Source organism: Rattus norvegicus, chromosome 7 (genome assembly GCF_021556685.1).
Source record: "Rattus norvegicus strain SHRSP/BbbUtx chromosome 7, alternate assembly SHRSP_T2T, whole genome shotgun sequence".
In the NCBI taxonomy this organism is placed as follows: Eukaryota; Metazoa; Chordata; class Mammalia; order Rodentia; family Muridae; genus Rattus; species Rattus norvegicus.
In genome coordinates this window covers 116,543,206-116,566,667 of record NC_141540.1, presented here as the reverse complement: position 1 = coordinate 116,566,667, position 23,462 = coordinate 116,543,206, and the positions used below count along the sequence as shown (strand labels likewise).

Genomic DNA, 23,462 nt, shown 5'->3' with positions numbered 1-23,462 from the left:
CAACACCAATGGTCTCAACTGCCAATAAAAAGACATCGATTAACAAACTGGATATGCAATGAGGACCCTGCATTCTGCTGCCTACAGGAAACACACCTCAAAGACAAAAAACAGACACTACCTCAGAGTGAAAGGCTAGAAAACAACTTTCCAAGCAAATGATCTGAAGAAGCAAGCTGGAGTAGCCATTCTAATATCGAATAAAATCGATTTTCAACTAAAAGTCATCAAAAAAGATAAGGAAGGACACTTCATATTCATCAAAGGAAAAATCCACCAAGATGAACTCTCAAGCCTAAATATCTATGCTCCAAATACAAGGGTACCTACATACATAAAAGAAACCTTACTAAAGCTCAAAACACACATTGCACCTCACACAATAATAGTAGGAGATTTCAACACCCCACTCTCATCAACGGACAGATCATGGAAACAGAAATTAAACAGAGACATATACAGACTAAGAGAAGTCATGAACCAAATGGACTTAACAGATATTTGTAGAACATTCTATTCTAAAACAAATGGATATACCTTCTTCTCACCACCTCATGGTACTTTCCCCAAAATTGACCATGTAATTGGTCATAAAACAGGCCTCAACAGATACAGAAAGATAGAAATAATCCCATGTGTCCTATCAGACCACCACGGGGTAAAGCTGGACTTCAAAAATAATAAGGGAAGAACGTCCACATATACATGGGAGGTGAACAATGCTCTACTCAATGATAACCTGGTCAAGGAAGAAATAAAGAAAGAAATTAAAGACTTCTTAGAATTTAATGAAAATGAAGGTACAACATACCCAAATTTATGGGACACAATGAAGGCTGTGCTAAGAGGAAAACTCATAGCTCCGAGTGCCTTTAGAAAGAAACAGGAGAGAGCATATATCAGCAGCTTGACAACACACCTAAAAGCTCTAGAACAAAAAGAAGCAAATACACCCTGGAGGAGTAGAAGGCAGGAAATAATCAAACTCAGAGCTGAAAGCAGCCAAGTAGAAACAAAGAGGACCATACAAAGAATCAACAGTACCAAACTTGGTTCTTTGAGGAAATCAACAAGATAGATTAACCCTTAGCCAGACTAATGAGAGGACACAGAGAGTGTGTCCAAATTAACAAAATCAGAAATGAAAAGGGAGACAAAACTACAGAATCAGAAGAAATTCAAAAAAATCATCAGATCCTACTGCAAAAGCCTATATTCAACAAAACTTGAAAATCTGCAGGAAATGGACAATTTTCTAGACAGATACCAGGTACCCAAGTTAAATCAGGAACAGATAAACCATTTAAACAACCCCATAACTCCTAAAGAAATAGAAGCAGTCATTAAAGGTGTCCTAACCAAAAAGAGCCCAGGTCTAGATGGGTTCAGTGTAGAATTCTATCAGACCCTCATAGAAGACCTCATACCAATATTATCCAAACTATTCCACAAAATTGAAACAGATGGAGCACTACCGAATTCCTTCTAGGAAGCCACAATTACTCTTATACCTAAACCACACAAAGACGCAACAAAGAAAGAGAACTTCAGACCAATTTCCCTTATGAATATCGATGCAAAAATGCTCAATAAAATTCTGGCAAACCGAATCCAAGAGCACATCAAAACAATCATCCACCATGATCAAGTAGACTTCATCCCAGACATGCAGGGATAGTTTAATATACGGAAAACCATCTATGTAATCCATTATATAAACAATCTAAAAGAACAAAACATGATCATTTCAATAGATGCTGAGAAAGCATTTGACAAAATTCAACACCCCTTCATGATAAAAGTCCTGGAAAGAATAGAAATTCAAGGCTCATACCTAAACATAGTAAAAGCCATGTACAGCAAACCAGTAGTTAACATTAAACAAAATGGGAGATTCGTGACACAATTCCACTAAAATCAGGGACTAGACAAGGCTGCGCACTCTCCCCCTACTTATTCAATATAGTTCTTGAAGTTCTAGCCAGAGCAATCAGAAAACAAAAGGAGATCAAAGGGATACAGATTGGAAAAGAAGAATTCAAAATATCACTATTTGCAGATGATATGATAGTATATTTAAGTGATCCCAAAAGTTCCACCAGAGAACTACTAAACCTGATAAACACCTTCAGCAAAGTGACTGGGTATAAAATTAACTCAAATAAATCAGTAGACTTCCTCTACACAAAAGAGAAACAAGCCGAGAACGAAATTAGGGAAACGACACCCTTCATAATAGTCCCAAATAATATAAAATACCTCGGTGTGACTTTAACCAAGCAAGTGAAAGATCTGTAGGATAAGAACTTCAAGCCTCTGAAGAAAGAAATTGAAGAAGACCTCAGGAGATGGAAAGATCTCCCATGCTCATGGATTGGCAGGATTAACATAGTAAAAATGGCCATTTTACCAAAAGTGATCTACAGATTCAATGCACTCCCCATCAAAATACCAATTCAATTCTTCAGAGAGTTAGACAGAACAATTTGCAAATTCATGTGGAATAACAAAAAACCCAGGATAGCTAAAACTATCCTCCACAATAAAAGGACTTCTGGGGGAATCACTATTCCTGAACTGAAGCAGTATTACAGAGCAATAGTGTTAAAAATTGCATGGTATTAGTACAGAGACAGACAGATAGACCAGTGGAATAGAATTGAAGACCCAGAAATGAAACCACACACCTATGGTCACTTGATTTTTGACAAAGGAACCAAAACCATCCAATGGAAAAAAGCTAGCATTGTCAGCAAATGGCGCTGGTTCAACTGGGGGTCAGCATGTAGAAGAATGCAGATCAATCCATGCTTATCACCCTGTACAAAGCATAAGTCCAAGTGCATCAAGGACCTCCACATCATACAAGATACATTCAAACTAATAGAAGAGAAAGTGGGGAATCATCTCAAAAATATGGGCACTGGGGAAAATTTCCTGAACAAAACACCAATGACTTATGCTCTAAGATCAAGAATTGACAAATGGGATCTCATAAAACTGCAAAACTTCTGTAAGGCAAAGGACACTGTTGTTAGGACAAAACAGTAACCAACAGATCGGGAAAAGATCTTTACCAATCCTACAAGTGATAGAGGGCTTATATCCAAAATATACAAAGAACTCAAGAAGTTAGACCGCAGGGAGACAAATAACCCTATTAAAAATGGGGTTCAGAGTTAAACAAAGAATTCACAGGTGAGGAATGCCGAATGGCTGAGAAACACCTAAAGAAATGTTCAACATCTTCAGGAGAAAGGGAAATGCAAATCAAAACAACCCTGAAATTTCACCTCACACCAGTGAGAATGGCTAAGATCAAAAACTCAGGTGACAGCAAATGCTGGCGAGGATGTTGAGAAAGAGGAACACTCCTCCATGATTGGTGGGATTGCAGACTGGTATAACCATTCTGGAAATCAGTCTTGAGGATCCAGCTATACCACTCTTGGGCATATATCCAAAAGATGCCCCCAACATATAACAATAACACACGTTCTACTATGTTCATAGCAGCCTTATTTCTAATAGCCAGAAGCTGGAAAGAACCAAGATGCCCTTCAACAGAGGAATGGATACAGAAATGTGGTACATCTACACAATGGAATATTACTCAGCTATCAAAAACAATGAGTTTATGAAATTCATAGGCAAATGGATGGAACTGGAAAATATCATCCTGAGTGAGGTAAAACAATCACAGAAAAACACACATGGTATGCACATATTGGTAAGTGGATATTAGCCCAAATGCTCTAATTACCCTAGATGCACAGACCACATGAAACTCAAAAAGGATGACCAAAAGGCAAATGCTTCACTTCTTCTTTAAAAGGGGAACAAGAATACCCTTGGGAGGGAATAGGAAGGCAAAGTTTAGAACAGAGGCAGAAGGAACACCCATTCAGAGCCTGCCCCACATGTGGCCCATACATATACAGCCACCCAATTAGATAAGATGGATGAAGCAAAGAAGTGCAGGACGACAGGAACCTGAGGTAGATCTCTCCTGAGAGACACAGCCAGAATAGAGCAAATACATAGGTGAATGCCAGCAGCAAACCACTGAACTGAGAACGGGACCCCCGTTGAAGGAATCAGAGAAAGGACTGAAGATCTGAAGGGGCTTGAGACCCCATATGAACAACAATGCCAACCAACCAGAGCTTCCAGGGACTAAACCACTACCCAAAGACTATACATGGACTGACCCTGTGCTCCAACCTCATAGGTAGCATTGAATAGCTTAGTAAGAGCACCAGTGGAAGGGGAAGCCCTTGGTCCTGCCAAGACTGAACTCCCAGTGAATGTGATTGTTGGGGGGAGGGCGGTAATGGTGGGAGGATGGGAAGGGGCACACCCATCGAAAAGGGGTGTTGGGGTTAGGGGGATGTTGGCTTGTAAACCGGCAAGGGGATAACAATCAAAATGTAAATAAGAAAGACTCAAGTTAATAAAGATGGAAAAAAACACCAGAAAAAGCATCAGATTGGCTCCTGTCCGGTTTTGGGGGATCACTAACATTTCCTTGGCACTACACTACTAATTTCTGCAGAGTAAAGGTTCTTTCCCTTTGCTTACTACTTGAGTCTGGGGTCATCCTTCAGCGAATCTCAGATCCTAACACTAAATGGTGGTTCTGCTTGCTTAAGCTGACTTGCAATATAATACCTTTCTGAAACCCCTCCTTCTGCCGACTGAAGGAGTCTATGAACATAAAAGTGAAGAACCAAGCAGAGCCCAAGCAAACAAATAAACATACCCGGACTTATTCTCTCTGTCTTTCCTTCCCTGTGATGTTTGATATTAACTCTTAGGGGAGAGGGCACTGGTATGCTTCTATAATCTTACTTTTGTTTCTACCCAGTGTCAGAAGTAGAATCCAGATCTTCTTTTGACCAAAAATTCTGAAACAGAGTGGATTAAAGAGAATTAATGAACTAAGCCTTTAATCCCAGCACTTGGGAAGCCTGCCCAGGGAGATCTCTGAATTTGAGGCTACCCTCGACTACAGAGTGAGTTCCAAGATAGCCAGGGCTACACTGAGAAACCCTGTCTTGAAAAAAATCAAGATGTGGTGGGATAGAGGTTAAATACAAATAATTTTATAAGAGGCTCTGATTCACCTTAAGAGACAGCTTTCCTTAAATGGGCCTAAACAAAGCCCATACATCTGACCTTCCTGTATTTGATATTTTAAATTTTAGGGAGGGGCAACTGTGTTCCTTTTCCTTTAGTAAAAATTGGGGTGTTGCCAGGGAAACAGGAAGTGTGGTCCAGAACTGATCATGGGAGTAGGGCTGTCCTTAGGGGCTTCTTAGCCTCATAGTATTATTTCTAATATTTAAAGAGGGGAGCGGGGATGTGATAGCCCAAGCAACCAAGTAGAATCCTCCTTCAGGCAAGAGACCTTAATGGCAGCAGGCAGCACAGTAACAGTGGAAGTTCTGCTCTTCTCAGATAAAGTGTCTGTATACTCCTAACGGTTTTGTTTTGTTTTGTTTTTTCGGTAGGGGGAGGTGTTCCAAGGCAAACAAGGGGATGGTAGAGCATTACCCATACCCCAGGCATCTCTCAGAGCACCACCCCAATGCCTTTCCATGTTTCTTAGTGCCTTCTTTCTGTTTCCCTCTTAGCCTCGGAATAGTCTTGCTACCTTGCATGGTTCCTCCTGGGTCTCTCCTTTAATCAACCCTTACAGGAGATCCCCACTTTTTGAGGGCCTCCCTACCTCTGCGTTCCTGTTATAATTGTTCCCCAGGCCACCCTTGCTGGACTTGTACTGCAAAACAGGAAGGTAGCATAGGTAAACTAACATGATGTCACCTAGCATTAGTTTCCAATCAGGCATCAGTATCTTCACTGCTGGCCTCAGGGAGTCACCAACACCCCATCCCCACACCCCTACCCCGGGTCAACCTCCCACTTGAGATCTGTCATATGCTGTGACTTCAGAACATCCATAGCTTAGATCAGAAGACTTTGGACCTCTGGCCAGCAGAAGTGAGAAGGGAATTGGGTCTTGTCTTATCCTGGAGGAGGGATGGACAAAATATTAAGGCCCTTCATGACTCTGCAACAGTTCGAGGTCCCAATATGCCTACCTCTTGGTACTCAACCCCTCTCAGTGTCTCGCTCTTCCCTTGATGGGTAGCCATCGGCAGCCCCCTCCTTCTCACCCCATGTATTATAAAAAGAAGGTACTAATATAGCCACAGACATCATCAACCCAGATCTGGTACAATAACAAGCTATTCCCACAAACCATGCTGACACATATGACATGGTCCCATTCTGAGAAACAAAAGTGGAGATGTGGGTTCACAAAACAGATGAGGGACAGTAGAGAGCTGATTGTTGTGTTTTACAAAAGGAAAACGAAGCCAGGGATATGTGTGGTGGAGTCATTGGTGCTGGGGGCGGGCAGTGCCTCTACAGGCCCATAATGAGGCATCCTTTCTCCCTGAAGTATAGCCATAGGACAGGTATAGTATAGAATAGAGTTTATTAGGGCATGGGGAGGGAGTAGGGGGGCTGGGGGAGGGGAGGAGGAGTTGAGGCTGTGCATGCTCACATGGAGAGAGAGGGGAGGGGAACAGGGAGAGGAGGGACAGAGGGGAAGAGAGGAAAGGAGCAAGAGAAGAGAGTGAGGAGGGGTAAAGCAGCCCCTTTGTAGTGAGTCAGGCTTACCTAGCTGTTGCCAGGTAACTGTGGGCAGAGCCTAGAAGGAATGCTAACCCTGACCATACCACTGGACAGCCATCATAAAGCACTGAAGGATTGGGGTTCCTCTCTCCCTAAAGCAGGCTTGGACCTACTCAACTCCATTGAGACAAAAGCCAAGTTATGATAAAATCAGGCGGATTTCTGGTTCCCAACCAGAGTACTGTCTTCTTTCAACCAGAGTACTGTCTGCTTAGAAACCATGTGATTGGATGAAACACTTAGAAGCCTCTGCCCTCACCACCCACTTCCTCTTCTATCCCTTTCCTCCCCTTCCCCTGACTCAAACTGTATAATCCAGCCCCTCTGTTTCAGAAAAGGAGCTGTCCTTTTCACACAGTCTTCTGAATCATATATCCCCACCAAACTTACTACCCTGCAACAGCTGCTTCCCAGCACCTCTGCATCCTGAGACCACACTGGTGGGGGAGGGGCAAGTGGCACTTGGAAGAAGTACACTTAGTTAAGGAGAAACCTTTGCTGTGTGACTGAAGGCGGTGAGGGAGGCTTATGTGACCTTGGCTACTTAACAGTGGTCCTTCATTCTCTGTGGAGCGGCTTGGCTAATATTTGACCTGTTCAGTGTGACTGTAGTCCAGCTTCTGTCTGAATTGTTAAGGCAGGAGAGAGGCTGAATGTGTTTTTTGTTTCATGTAGCCCTCTCTGCAGAGGGCCTGGCTTCACTCACACAAGCCTGATAACATCTGGTACATCGAACTCTAAGAATCGGCAAGCCCACTGTTGCCCTCTCCTTAAGAGTTCATTTAGGGAGTCTGTCAGGAATTTGGGCAGGAGTCCACACTAAGGGAAGCTTACTTCCCAAACAGTGGTGCTGGGTGGAACGTGGAGGACTCATGAGATCCCCTAGTTTAAGACTTTTACAGAAGCAGTCTGAAGCACTGTGGTGATGTGGTCCATCGCCATCCTGGAGTAGGGATAATTTTGCCCAGGAGCCCTAGCAATGGGGTCAAAGGAGCAAAACGACGACAGGTATGTGATAACAGACAGAACTCTCTATATTCACAGGGGAGGACTGTCAAATGGGGTTCCAGCCATTACTCCCTCTTGCTCTCCTCCAGCCACAAGTGGTCTCAGAAATTGCTAGAATAAGAGGAAACAGAAGGTGAACTGGCAGCTGAGACCTGGTTGTCCCTTAGTGGCTTGGATATTATGCCTGTTACTGTAAGCGACCTCACCCATCATCTGTTAAAAAACCCATAATCTCATTGGGTGATAAGAATTGAGAGGGCTTGTCACTTGGATCTGCCACGATGCCCTGTGTTTGTTTGCAGGGGCTTGTTCTCTGCTGCTCTTTCCTTGAAATAGACTCTTATATGCCTGGGACAGCATGTGAGGGGAATTACAGAGGAAATTTTCCTCCCTGTTCTCTTCCTCCAACCATGGTGGTGTGTGCTAGGTTATGCAATGTTGTTGGCAAACTCGGTCTGATAGCATCATAGATTATAGGGTAACAAGGAAGGGATTTTTGTAATGGTGCTAGGGTACGGGCCATGGAAGCTAACAGAATTTTAATTGAACCATGCCATCTTGTATGAATTCTGGAGTGATGGCACCGAGTCTTTGAAGCAATCTTTAGGTTTGGTAATCATTACCGAAAAGGCCGATACCCACTGTTCCTTCAGAATCCTGCCTTTGGCCTATAGTGTCTCTCTTTTCCGTTGATCATCCTACATAACCCAGAACATCGACTCTGGAGTTGAATGTACATGTGTACCAGCCAAAACTGGCAGGAAAAATGAGACTCTTGTTTCAGTCCTGTGCCTCCCATCGGGAGAATCTGCCCGATGTTCCCTGAGCGTCTGGCTTCCTGTCTAAAGCGTTAGCCTTGCCTGTCTAAGTGGATGCACTCAACTTCACTGATTCTGTGGACCATTTTGGGACACAGTTGTCCTCTGAGCATGCCTGTCCTTTGCTATGGCATCCTCTCAGGATGATTTCCAGCTCAGGTCTCTTTTTGTGTCCAGCCTTCCTTCTCTAACTTGTATCAGTCAGTGCCTTTTACAGGCTTAAGTGGGGCTACTCACTGAGCTCAAAGCTCCATGGAGTTAGGAAACTCAGACTCTGGCTTGCTGTGGGCAAAATCCCAGGGCTGGGTCACAGATGTCATCAATATGTGGCTAATTAGTAAGGTTCTAATTGTTAGAACTATGCCACATGGTAGTGACATAAAGGCCAGGGAAACTCATGTCCTTTGTGGAACACATTGGACTAGGACCTCATAGGTGAAGGGACAGGCTACGTACAAACTGGAGGAGGGAGAATGAGCATGTGGCTGCTTCAAGGAGGCTTTTGGGCAGCGGGGACACTGGGGTCATTCATCCTCTGCATAAGACTGACTTGTGTCATGAGAAACATGTCTGCCTCTAGCTTCCAGATACTCATAGTACCCACAGACCTAGTGTTGTCTCCGTCTCCGTCCCGCAGAAAGGAGCGACACCATGACGTTCTTCTCAAAGCAGTTTATTCAGGAACCTTTCTTTCTGCATGCAAGCAGCAATCTCCCACCCCCAAGCACACTCCCTAATAAAAAACCCGTAACCACGCCCCATCAGTCCACTCTACGAAGTCTCAGTTCATAGGTCCAGGCCAAATGGCCTGATCTTGTGTCATGATGCGCCTGCACAGCTCTCACGATGGGCGTGGCTTAGTTTTGGCTGTATATGAAAGTCAGGTGCTAGTCATAAGACTTGGCAGCAGTCCCAGGCGCCATCTTGGGATTGCTGCCACACCTGCTCCCCACAACCCAGATATCACCCAAACACATTAGACCCTGTTTAGTAACTTCTACCCCAGTTGCCAGTTAGTTCATGGCCCAGGACTCTCACTTTGTGGATGCAACACGCTGTTAGGGGCCTGCTCACCAGACCTAGTCTCCAACTATTTGTCAGTAGTTTACCTGCTTATAGGAAGGAAGGCTGTGGGCTCTGAGCCACTGCAACCCATACCCCCTATTCAGAGACAGGAAAATGGCAGGTGGTTGTGGCAGAACCAGCAGCAGCTACAGCACACCTTTCATAGCTATGAGTTCAAGCCAGCCTGGTCTCACCGAAGAAGTCGTAGGATGGCCAAAGCAATACAGAGAAACTCTGACTCAAAAAATCCAAAACACAAAAACAAACAAAAACAAAAATCAAAAATCCAGAAAAAGGTGAGCACGTTGCTTTCTTCCCTTGCTCTCTGAATGGTAAGCACAAGTCACCCAAGGCCCCTGCCCTTCTGCCCTCTGAGTCTTTCAGCACCAAGATCCCTCACCAACTGCATGGTCTTCCCTTGCCAACTACTATAAATCTGGCTCCCCGAGGTATCCAACAAACCCTGTTAACTCTTAAGCAATAAACATTTGACCTGGGAGGAAGTAGGAGGAAGTAAATCCCTAAACCCTCCTTTTTCAGGATGTCAGATGGGAGGAGCTGAGGGAAAGTAAAGTACTCATATAAGTCCACATGTGCTAGAATTTTCCACGGTGCCTGCAACCTGGTCACAGAGAGGAAGTAAGGAGTGCTGTCAGGAGGGAGCTGATAGTTGGCAAGCACAGGGAAGAGCCCTCTGGATAGGGTTGTGGGAGGCAGTTTGAGGTTAGGAAGGAAAAGCTGGGTGGATGGTAGATAAGAGATGTAGGCAGACATCTATTCCTTGGAGAAAGCTCTGTGTGTGTGTGTGTGTGTGTGTGTGTGTGTGTGTGTGTGTGTGTGTGTGTGTTGGGGGGTTGGATTGGATGCCTGAGCTGCGTGGGAGCCCTGGGACGTAATTGGAAGTCTCTTAACTGGATGCAATTTCCAAGGTTTTGCCTGTGCGCCCCTTCTCAGAGGATGAACAGATCTTGCGCTATGAAGTCCTATGTGCTCATCCTTCTCCTGCCCCTACTGTGTGCAGAAAGAGGTGAGGTGGAAAATGAGAGAGGGCAGGAGGGTACACTGGAGATGGAACTGGGCCTCTGGGTGGTGGGCACCTGCATTTCCACTGTATGCCCAGTGCCTGAGGTGTGCTGGGGTCAGGGGATTGGGGACTGGCGTGTGGTGGGTGAAGCCTCCTGTGCTGGGGTGCTTCCTGGGTCTGTAAACTGCCAGTGCCTGCCTTGCAACCATCACCACATGCCAGAGGGACTCTTGGAGAGCACTAACCTCTGCCACAAACCCTGGCCACCAGAGCGACTCTACCCTGCTGCCTTTGCCTCCCAGTTGGGACAGTGACTTGTCTACAAACAGACTGGCAAAGGCTTCTTTGTGGCCAAGTTGCCAAGTCAAGGGGTTTAGGATCCTTAACACTTGGCATTTGACTTTTTCTTATGCCCCAGCCCATGCCACATGAAGCCCCAATACTAGAATTTCCTTCTTTAAGAGGTTCTGAGCTCAAATACACCTATACATCTAGTTACGTCTGTATTGCAGGAAGCCTCAGCTTTGAGCTGGACTCTGAGATGTTCAGTGCTCAGTCATCCTCCTAGACCCAGAGACAAGCTCTGCAGGTTTAGGGTGGGACAGGTCAGAACAGCCCTCCCCATCTGGCAGCCTCCAGTATCTACTTATACACCCATTCACTGCTTCAGCAGACGTTTGGTTTCTATGCCTTCCCACTATGGTGGCTGACTCTCTAATGCCTCTTGAGGTCTAGGTCTCTCCTGTGAGGCGGGCTGACTGAGACAGCAGCCCTGAGCATATTTGAACGACTGTTGTGCTTGGTTCACTTTTGCTTTGGTGGAGGTGACTGGGCAGTAGTGTCCTTGCTCTGTCCTAGTGGCCAGCAGCTGTATGTGAAAGACCCCCGAAGGGAGCCCCCCACTCAAGTCTCGGGAAAGACGCGCACCCAGTAGGACACAGACACCGACCTGCTGTAATCACACGAGGAAGATTTATTGTGAGCGAGATGAAAGGAGAGCTCAGGCCAGCATGCTGGGGTCGAGACTCATACGCCACACAGGGAGTAGAGGAGTTCGACCCCGACCTGAATTTTCACAGAGCTTATAAAGGAAAAAACCACAAACCAGGGGGATCAAGAGGGAGGGAGGAGGGGAATTCCAAAACCATAAACTGCCCATACATCTAGGCCTTTGTGACATTGTGATTAGGGGTAGTGACATTTTACAGGGCCATTGGACCATTGTGGCCGGAGGCTATGGGTCATTGTGGCTGTTCCAGGAAACCTTTCATGCAAGAATGTTCCGGGAACCATTGCACAGCAAGGGAGGGGCGAAAAGTTCATGTTCTCACAGACCCTACCTCTTCTTTTTGGGTAGCTAGGCGGCTTATTATTAATTTTTAATCCTTCATTCCCCACTACTTCTTTTTGTTAATAGTTCTAATCCTAGAACTTCATGGAGAACTCAGCTTCATCTAGCATAACAGCTTGGTATTGTAGTCTTAACATGAGGATTCTAACCTGGACACTATCCAAGCCTATCCACCAAGGTCATGACTAGCTTTTAGAACTTCTAAGCTTATACGGACTGTGATCCCTGAGGCACAGTCCCAAGAAGTGTTAAGAGTACTAACATATGTAATGTTACATCATTTGTAATGGAAATCAAGCCTATCCCACACCTATCTTGATAGAACCCAGGACAAACATGACTGAATTTCCCTCTAGGTCCCAGATCTCAGCCCCAACAGCTAGTACACGGCTGGTGAGGGCTGAGAATTGACAGCTGTCAGGGTGGTCAGCAGCACCAGGTACGGTCCTTTCCAGCGAGGCTCGAGTGTCTGGACTCAGTGTAGCTGCAACCTGGAACTGATGGGATGTCTCAGGGGTCTCCGGGGCATAGGCTGCTGTCAGCTGTGAGCAGATTTCTTTCTGTATCACCTGTAGGTCTTTTAGCCTGGCACACAAATCATTATTACTATGGCACTATGACATGTTGGTTCAGTAACATCATCTAATACAGTCAGGGGGGCTGAGTCCCCATATAAGATCTCAAAGGGGGTAAGGCTGAATCTGGAAGGGGTATTTCTTGCTCTGAAGAGAGCAAGAGGGAAGGAGTGTCACCCAGTCTGTGCCAGTCTCCATGGTTAATTTGGTCAGGGTCTCTTTTAGAGTTCCATTTATTTACCCTACCTGTCCTGAACTTTGAGGTCTGTAAATACAATGTAATTTCCAATTGACCTCTAAATACTTGGCCACACCCTGGCTTACCTTGGCAACGAAAGTAGGGCCGTTGTCTGACCAGATTACCTTGGGCATTCCAAATCGGAGGAAGATTTCTTCCAGTATCTTCTTGATGATTGCAGAGGCCGTCTCTTGTTTGGTGAGGAAAGCTTCTATCTATTCCTGAAAAAGTATCTACAAGCACTAGGAGATACTTGTGATTATATTTTTCTGGTTTTATCTCAGTGAAGTTCACTTCGACTTTTCACCAAACTCTCTAGGTCTCTTTGCCCTGTTTGCTTGCTAAGCATTCACTTATTGACATACCTTATACTTTCTACTGTCTCTCTGGCTAAAATCTTAAAGTCTATTACATACACTTAACTACTTGGACAAACTTTTTATCTCCTAAATGAGTCCATTTCTGTATTTGGCAAAGTGAGTCTTTCCTTTATTCTCTGGGGAGTATAGCTTTCCCCTCAATGTGCCATTGTCCTTTATCTTTTAAGCAATTTGGGCCTTTTCTAAGTGAGGCCATCCCTTAGTCCGATCCCAGTTCCCAGTGGCTGTCTCTTGCAGGCCTGCAACCAGGATGGGCTCCTGCATAACCATTTTTCGAGCCACTTTATCTGCTTCGTTATTGCCCCATGTCACTGAATCTCTTCCCTCCTGATATCCTGAGCAATGAATAGTACTCACAGTTGTTGGCTTCACCAGGGCATCCAAGAGATGGTAAAGGCATCTGCAGTGCTGATGTACTGGGGGGGGTAGAGGTTCAGCCATCCCAGATGACATTGTATTGTCCACCATGGCAGCACCCACTTGTCTCTGACCTTCATTCATGAAGAGAACTGTTCCCGTCTGTGGACAAGGTCCTCGGCTTTCAGCAGGGGTCAATCAGCCAGTCGCAGAGGTCTTTCCTCCACCCATGGGCTTCTGCCAGTACTTGACACTCGTGCTGTGGTGGCTCCAGGTCCGGATTGGGCAGCAAGGTGACCAGATTGTCCCCAACCGGTGGAGAATCTAGTCCATGGCAGCTGACCAGTGGTCCCATCTTTTGGGACACTCTATTCAAAGGCAAACATCAGCCACTCTATCACAGTTTAAGTCCTGGATTGGGTGATAATTGTTAGTGCCCGGCTGGCAGGAGTGATATGTTCCAAGTAGAACAGCGCTAAGCCATTCATCTCCCAGCATCAGGTACTGGTGCACTGAGACAGGTCTTAAGCTCCACATACACAGTCTGTAGATATGCATACACATGGCCTCACCCAGCCATTTCAGCCCACGCAAGCCATTTTGGAGAGCAATTTTCTCATGAGCAAGGGATAGGGGCAGTCAGGGATGACTATGAACTAGTGGGTTACCCGGCCCACGCCAAGGTCCACTGTTCTTCGGGCAGTCCATAAGTATTGTTTGTTGCCAGTAGGCCCCTGTACCCAAGGTCTTTGGATATTGGCCCACTGGAGGGGGGCATAGGAGCACAGAGCATTGGGTCCCTGCATCCATACTTCCCTTCTATCTCTGTACATAGCCAGCACTCTAGGACCAAGAGGCTCTCCAGTGTCCCCTCTTGTTCTTTCTGGGGCAGTCCCTGACCCAGTGTCTTTTTTTTTCTTTGCATTAGGCACACTGATCTTTAGCCAGGAATTCTCTTCTGTTGCCAGGTACTGTCTTCCTAGGTTCCCTAACTACTGTGGCCAGTATATGTTCCTCTCTTGTCTTTTATCTCTCTTTAGCTCTCTAGCTTCCTCTTCTTTTAGTCTCTTTTCCTCCCTAGCTTCCTGCACTCTTTACCTCTTTCTTTCTTTCTTTCTTTCTTTCTTTCTTTCTTTCTTTCTTTCTTTTTTTTCTGTCTCTCTGCATCTTCTTCTACAGCTATTAGGTGCTGTCCACTTTTCTGCACATACCCTGAACCATGCATCAACTTACAATAACTCTCTCAGCGACTTAGCTTAACCCTTCAAGTTTCTGTAACTTTCTCTTCATATCTTTTCCTTATCTTAGCCAGATTGGTGGGGCATTTTCCAGCCCCTAGGAGACCGACCCTTGGAGCCTGGGGGCAGACCTGGCACTCCCTACCTTCAGGCGTCTGAAGAGAGCAGGCAGAAGTGAGGGCCTTCTAGCCATGTCTGGAACATTCTTTCAGGCCTCTAGTAGGATTCTGTCTTTCCTCGGTGGTAAAGAAGACCTGTAACAGTTACTAACAAGCATCTCACGTGGGATGGTGAGAAAACAAGAGAATCTTGAGAATAGAGTCTACCGAAGAGGGCAAACAGCATTTAGTCACACAGCTAAACCAGGAGGCCTTTCTTGGAACAAAAAGGCCATTGTCAGTGTCAGCTCCATGGCTTTGCCTCTCAAGAGAACCAGCCTCCAAATGACACTAGGCTTCTAGTAACAACTAATAACAAAAGGATGGAGAGATGGTTAGAACCTGGTTGCTAGATGCCAGGGGGCTAATAACCAGTTCACCTGGGGCTATCAGGACCTCAGTAGTAGCCCTTTACCAAACTGTCTCACTGGGTTTAAAGGGCCAAGGAAAAGAAAACATTAATCCTGACCTTGGCTACCTCCAAGTAATTTAGTGCTGGAGACTGACTCCTCCCTTGGAATAAAGACAGCAGATAAGGCAGGCTTCCTTAAAGAACTTCTCTAAATGAGCACTCTCCTTCTGTGAGCAAATGTCAGAAATTCCTTTCCTGTTCTTGTTTTCCTTATAGCCCCACCTAGCTCTCAGCCTTTTTAGATTATTCTTCTGTAGCATTTCTAACACAGCCTGTCCCTTTTTTATAGCCTATTAACAGCATTTCTGATCTTTTAGGCAGCTACGCACTAAGTGTCATACCGGCTGAAACTCCACCTTTAAGATTCTTTGCTCCCAAGCAAAATTTAAATCCTTTTCCAGCTTATCTCAGCTGTCCACCATGAGATTCCCAGAGATCGCGAACCAAGGTGTAGTAATTCACTAAGAAATCTCTCTATAGTGTTTCTTTTTACCTTAAGCCTTTTCCTTTTAAACAGCTCCTGAAGAGCCAGAAAAATTGGATGAGACTTGAGAAGTCCCCATGCTCGCTGCAGCAGCTCCGCAGCTAATTTCGCTCCCCTCTACTGTGTGCTGCGAGCACAAGCACAGATAAAACACTATTTTAAAAATTAACTTTGGCTATCAACCAACACACCGCCACTAGAGCGGGGTCCATAAGATTAAGTTTCTTACTAAGCATTAAGGGGACCAAGTAAAACTCTTCAACGAACAAAGCAAACAGTTTCATGATTTCAAACACAGTCGTCAGTCCAAGATTTTAAACACGAAACAAAAGTAAAAAAAAACACTGGACAATACCACAGAAAACAATCCAGACAAACAAGACCAAGACAAAGCATCCTATAACCAATTTCCACAGATGCCTGGTACCTTCAGTACCTGGCCCAAACTGCAGCTTAACCTTAGCTGCTTCCGGGATACCAAACACAGAAACAGAATACAGACAACAGACACTAACACATCTAAGCACACTTGTCCGTGCCTATACTTAAATAGGCAGCCGAACTCGACCTCCAAAGTCACAGTCAGATCTTTTTGACTGTCCGTTGCCGGGTCCTCCCGACAAAATTCGGCTCGAGGAACGTTTCTCACGCATCCCAGAGCCAGGACCCAACAAAGGCTGACTCGTGGAACGTCTCTCACGAGTCCCAGAGCCTGCGCGATTGGGGCGTCCCCCGGTGCGCTTTCTAAAAAGGAAAAAAAGAAAGAAAAAGACTATTCGGAGTAGGAATCCTTCATCTACTCACAGGCGCCATTTCGGGGTGGGGAACCTTCTTCCACCCGTGCACAGGGCAGGAAACCTTCTTCTGCCCAGACAGTGCACTAAGACTCTCGTGCACAGGGCAGGAATCCTTCATCTGCCCAGACAGTGCACTAAGACCTTAAACCGGTACCGAAAAACACAGACTACAGGACTTAATTCACACACACTCACACACACGAGCACAAACAAAAGAGAAAAAAAAAAAAAACAAAACCGACGTCGACTTCGTGTCGACCAGAGGCACTGAAACTGATCGGCAGGTCGCAGACCTTGCCTAACAAACCGGTCGTCAAGGAGTAAAGTCTCCTCTGGACCTATCAGATGGGGTTCACCAGGCGTCCCTGGTCCCCCCTTGTCCTCCTGGGACGTCTCCCAGGGCGAACGGACGGTGGGTACCTGGACACGTCTATCCCTATCCACCCCGCTCTCCTTCCTGGAGCGCGGTCTCACTGAGCGTCCGCAAAACCGAAACAGCGATCGCACCAGATTCCCAGACAGAACATAGACACAGACCCAGACACAGCGCTGAGATAAAACAGAGAATCTTACCTCCAAGTGGGTCTAGGACCCCTGGGTGGTCGCGCAGATCCCGGACGAGCCCCCAAATGAAAGACCCCCGAAGGGAGCCCCCCACTCAAGTCTCGGGAAAGACGCGCACCCAGTAGGACACAGACACCGACCTGCTGTAATCACACGAGGAAGATTTATTGTGAGCGAGATGAAACGAGAGCTCAGGCCAGCATGCTGGGGTCGAGACTCATACGCCACACAGGGAGTAGAGGAGTTCGACCCCGACCTGAATTTTCACAGAGCTTATAAAGGAAAAAACCACAAACCAGGGGGATCAAGAGGGAGGGAGGAGGGGAATTCCAAAACCATAAACTGCCCATACATCTAGGCCTTTGTGACATTGTGATTAGGGGTAGTGACATTTTACAGGGCCATTGGACCATTGTGGCCGGAGGCTATGGGTCATTGTGGCTGTTCCAGGAAACCTTTCATGCAAGAATGTTCCGGGAACCATTGCACAGCAAGGGAGGGGCGAAAAGTTCATGTTCTCACAGACCCTACCTCTTCTTTTTGGGTAGCTAGGCGGCTTATTATTAATTTTTAATCCTTCATATGGAAGTAAAGACATTGTAGAGGAGGGGTCTGGGCTAAGAAGGGCATGCCCTAACCCTCCTCATGTATTGGCTTCTTTCTTAGCTCAGGGCCTAAAGTGCTACAATTGCATAGAGGTCCCACTTAATGCTAACTGCTCATCAGCTACCTGCCCCTAACCTGATGGAGTCTGTGTTTCTCAGGTGGTAGAAGTTGTCATGGGTAAGTTCCCTGTAGCCTGTATAAATATGGGTGGGGGTGGCTTAGAAGAAAAAGTTTGGGTACATATCCTGGACCATGGTTCCCCCTCCTTCCAGGTAGATAGCTCCTGGGGTGGGAGTGGGACTCCTGCAAGTGGGGACTGCTGGGGTCCGAGGAAGCTCTAGGGTGTGGATCATAGAAACTACTGGCATGCATGGTGTTCATCATCCCCTCCCCCCTCTGTTGCCAGGGTAGTCACGTGCTGCTCCTACCCTTCCGTTATATCTAGGGTCTCACCGTCAGACCTGGAGAGCTGGAAGCATTTAGTGAGTCTTTGTATATAGTGAAGGAATCTGGAGCTAGGGCTAAAGGATTGACAGGATTGCTGATAGAAGGGAGACCTTAGAACATTTCAGACCCTTCAACGCACCAGTTTCTGACATATCCTCCAGATAGACAAGGTAGGAACAGCCAGCCCTACCCTGCTCTGCAGTTTTTTTTTCCTGACCACACCCTGCCTGTCTCCAGAAGTAGGTCTCCTAGATGTAACTTCCCAGGGTACTGCAAGAGTCTGAGAGGCTGGTTGCCCCTTTTGCTATGCCACTGAATGATCTACACTGTGCTGTGTCTCTGTGGGGTGCGTGTGCGTGCGTGTTTGTCTATAAATGTGGGTGAACATGTATGAATGCATGTAATGTAATGCAATGTATGTGAAGCTCAGAGGACATCCTTGAGTACCATTCCTTAGGCACTATCTAATTTGTTTAATAAACACTAGTTTTGGTTCTCCTGGAACTGGAATTGCAGAAGGTTGTAAACCACCATATCAGGTCTGGAGCCCAAACCCTGGGCTTCTGTAAGGGCAACCAGTGCTTTTGAACTGCTGAGCCATGTCTCCAGTCCCAACCACCTTGGTTTTGGAGACAAGATCTTTCACTGGGACCTAGGAAAGGAGAGGAGGGAGGTGGCAGAGAGCTCTCAGGACCCTCCGATTCCCTCTCTCCAGCACGGAGATTATAACCAGCACCCCGTGCTTGGCTAGCTATTTATATGGTTGCTGGGAATTGAACTTGGGTCCTTAATGCTTTCATGTGTCAAGCACTTCACTGACTGAGCTGCTTCCACAGCACGTTGCATGTAAAGACACATGTGCACACACATGTGGATGTGCATACACTGTGGAGGTACAAGTGTAAGAGACCCAGAAGTTAACGGGGAATCTCCTGTAGCAACTATTTTATTTGCTGAGCCAGGGTGTCACACTGAATTCAAATCTTTCAGGTTCAGCTTGTCTAGCCAGTGAGATCATCTTGGGGGATACCCATCTTTGTATTTTAAGCACAGAGATACAAGTAGGCCACCTTGCCCGGCCATCTTTTGATGGGCTCTAGTGACCAGAACTGGGGTGGTGTGGGGTCTCATGCTTGTGTAAGCAAGCACTTTATGCACCAAGCCTCCTTACCAGTCCATGGTTTTGATCGTTGTTTCGTTTGTTTGTTATTTGAGGCAGGGTCTCACTCTAGCCCAGGATAACCCAGAAGTCCCAATGTAACCCAGTGTGGAATTGAACTCATAAAAATTCTCCTGCCTCAGTCTTCCAAGTTCTGGGGTTACAAGTCTGAGCTACCATGTCTGGCTTCAACATGCCTTAGAGACAAGTCTGGGCCATCCAGGCCTTTTGACATGTGACCCAGACTTTGGGGTGCTCTGTCATCCCTGCATAAGAAGCAACTCACTCCCTGATGTCTTGCAGACTCTATAAGACAGAAAGTAAAGAGCAATCTCTGCCTTCCAATCTGCCCCAAGAGTCCTCAAATTATTGGGATCCTGGGTATCATTGTCTACTCGAAGATTTCCTGTTGCAATAGAGATTTTTGCAATGCAGCAGGTCCTACTGGAGGCAGCACCTGGACCGTGGCAGGGGTGCTTCTGTTCAGCCTGGGCTCATTCCTCCTGCAGACCTTGCTGTAATGGCCCCTCCAAGGCCCCACCACCCCTGTCCTTTTCCCCTCATGTGTATTTACTCCTCCCTGGAGGCCTCCAGTGATAAATTATGGGTTATAGGGACTCTGAGGTGGGGGTAGGGTGTGGAACACCTTGTTTCAGCTCTATAGCTCCTGCTGGGTAGGTGCCCCACTCCCCTCTCTAGGGCTTTCAGATATGTAATTCCTGGAATGCCATTGTGTTGTGGTTTGCTGCTCTTGGCCTTGGGGGCAGGTGGATAGCATGGGGAAGAGGCAGAAACCCAAGGCCCTGTGCCACCACCTCCATACACACAGAAAAACCTGGGGTACTGCAGGGTTCCCACACATGCCTCTCAACATCCCACTATTTGAGTCCAATAAACTCTCTGTTCTCCCAGCCAAGATCTCAGTTTTTCTTTTACTACACTGTTTCTGCTGAGTCCTGCCTTCCAGTTCACATCTCTGCCCTTTCTTTGTGCTACCCGCACTAGCTAGCTCATGTTACACAGCTAAGAGTGTGGGACCACTTGGTTTGGGTAGGCTTCCCTCAGGCTGATGCTGGAGGAAGAAAGAGGGGGGATGAAGAGCACTCTGCTATATCTGCACAGGCAAGGTCTCTTGCTTGTGGTTTGGCTAGATTAGAAGCCTATTCTCCGCCTTGTGAACACTAGTGACACTGAGTCTTCTTTATGTAACCATTTCCTGAGCCACTTTCCTCCCCCAGCCCACACCCATTGGTGGGGATAGAACCCAGGGCATCATGCATATGAAGAAGCATCTTCAAGCCACACATGAGCACAGGTCACTTGCAAAGTGCCCTTGCTTGCGGTGGGGAAGTCCTGGAGACAAGTGCTTAATGGAGGGTAGTGGCTTCCCTGTCCAGTTTTATTAATCCAGAGGTAGAAGTAATTTCCTGCAGAGAGTCATGGCTTAGCTCAGAGTGACCAAAGCCTCACACTCCCTCTCCTGGAGTCCTAGTCTATATTGGATGTCCCCAGTGTAGGCCTGATTTGACACATTTGCAACCAGCGATCCATCATTCCTCTCTTTTTAGCCTTGAGATCTTGCTGTCCAAGAGGCAAGCAAAGCCTGTGTAGTTAACATCACAGGAGTCCTCACGGATATGGACAGCACCCTGGAAACATGGGTGCTATGGACATTAGTACCCCCTGCTCTTGGAGGTCATGAACATCTGAGATTTTGTCAAGGTGAAGATCCTTTAAGGTAGAGTTATCACTCAACTAAAGAAGCCCTTGTTCCTGCAGCCTTCTCCCCTGGGACAAGCACAGATCCAGGAATGTGGCCATGGTGCTTGTTGGGCCATAAAACTTGAGGCATGTCAGGGATTCTGGAACTTTCTTCTATATTCTGCCTTGATTCTGTTGCAGGCTCTTCTGGCCTCTGCTTCTGAGCCCTGGGTTTACAGGTCTGCACTACTGAAAGACCCCCCAGAGCAGGCCCTCACTCAAGGTTCAGGATGACAAGAGCTACCAAGAACTCACATAAGACCGTCCTCGCTGTAATCACATGATTACAAACACTGCAAGGGACCCAGAAGGGTCTGAGAAGGGGGTGAAACACTGTAGGGCACCCAGGAGGCTCTGATAAGTCCCCTACTGCATTTTTTTTTATTAGGCAAGTCCCCCTATATCATTTTTTAAGCGGCACCTGCTTAGGACAGTTTGGGTTATCAGACCTCTTTCCCGTCTCTTGAAAATTCTGCCAGTCTCAGAATTTCCTGTCTTAGGGAAGGCCTGGTCCCAAAGAGTTGCCTGTCCTTAGCTAACTGCTTCTCGTGAAGGCTGAGCCCAATTTGGGCAGAGGGTTTGTCTGCTACCAAAGAGAACAACACCTGCTTAGTTGCTGCCCAGGACTGGGAGTGCTTTTTGCACATGTGATAAGAAGCATAAAGCTGACTACAGCAGCGCCTTAGGGCCAAAACTCAGAGGGCCATATCACTGAGGGCCATTGTCAAGCTTTTCCTGTATTAAAATTTAGAATTCCCAATTGTCAGTAACTACTCCAGAAAGTTTACCCACTGTGCTTGCCTAACAACAGATTGATGGGAGGGCAATTCCAGACACTGCAGACACAGTGGCAGCAATGGCTGCTACAATAGCAGCGAAAATGCCAAGGTCTTTCCCGAGACAGTTCAAGATTGGCCATCCTTCTCTAGAACAACCAGCAGGCAATGGAACCAGGTCTGAGATCCGCATAACCAGGACAGTATTCCCCTGTCTCCAGCAGCTTCATGCAGATGTCATTCCTGTGAAGCCACAGACTGCAAAATGGCAATACCAATCAGAACAGCAACAGCCACCAGGGTAATGAGGAGTGGCAGGGGTAACAGCTGGAGTACGGTCTTTTCCTCCTGCATGCAGCAGTGCACGGAGTGTTGAAGTGCAGGCCATGGTGGGACAGGTCATTCAGCAGCTGTAACAGTGAGTGCAGCAATGCCAAAATCTCCATGCGGACAAAAGATGACGGGGAATCCTCCATCTTCCTCCAAGGGCACAGGAATGACTCCAGGGACCCGAACCATGGGAGCTGAATCTTCATGCTCCCTGGATCAGCATGTCTTACTAGGCACTCTGGCAGCTGGCATACTCCTGTAGCATCCTGTAGGAAAAACACAAACATGCCCTCTTACCCATATAAAATACCTGAACAGGATCATGCCATATGCCAATATGTGGGGCCTTCCATTTCACCTAGGCAGAAGTATGCCTAGTGGTAGAGTGCCATAAACACCTTGGTATCCAAATTTTAAAATTGAAATAAAAAAGAGCATTATTTACATAATTGTATAGCATACAGGGATATAACTCCCCCTTTTTATTTACTAAGATATAGCTAAGATATTAATTTATTAAGATAAGTCCTTGAGGATCAACACTATTATGTGATACAGGAAGAAATTGAGGACACTGAGCACTTGTATTTATAATTTGACTTGTATACCAAATTATTGTCTCCAGCAGAGAGGTAGGATGTCTCGTGCCTTCCTTCTGTCCCTAGGAGAGCTCTGAAAAAGTTTCCTTCTCTTTCTCCAAAGCATCCATGGAGAGTCCGGAAGGACTGTTTTTCCCAAACCCATTCTCTCTCATGTCTAGGGTGTAAACTTTCTCTAGTCAGGGTTCAAAGGCTAAAACATAACTCTAAAAGAACACATAGGCAAAAACACTTTACCATTACTTTGTCCCTTTTTTATTACAAGTTTTACTCACGCTAGCCCAAATCACCGAGGCCTTTTCTAGCCCGTCTTACCCCAATACCTCCCTCCTTCTTTGCCAGTCGGCTTCCTGGGACGTCCCATCAGGAGTCCAGGAGTCCTTCTCTTTCCTGATCTCGGTGGGACCTCCATTTGTTGATACCCACAATGACACAGCACCAAGAACCGGGCATAAGCCTTCGGGATTAAAACACACACACACACACACACAGACACACACACACACAGACACACACACACACAGACACACACACACACACAGACACACACACACACACACACACGGGTTATTAGTGTTAAGAAAAATGCCCAATCTGTGGCTTTATTTTC

General features: G+C 46.4%; 1 long non-coding RNA gene and 1 pseudogene across 2 annotated transcripts in view; one reads left to right on the top strand and one right to left on the bottom strand.

The window, feature by feature from the left end:
- The first annotated feature begins 10,531 nt into the window (after positions 1-10,531).
- LOC148004849 (lymphocyte antigen 6B-like) lies at positions 10,532-19,907 on the top strand (annotated as a pseudogene).
- The window catches only part of LOC148004848 (uncharacterized), a 30,697-nt gene continuing 27,060 nt past the window's right edge, over positions 19,826-23,462 (bottom strand). Inside the window, exon 3 of one of the 2 annotated variants that reach the window (XR_015624852.1) lies at positions 19,826-22,519. This is a non-coding gene — a long non-coding RNA (uncharacterized LOC148004848). The remainder of the gene's footprint in view (positions 22,520-23,462) is intronic. The other variant, XR_015624853.1, reaches the window with a different exon arrangement.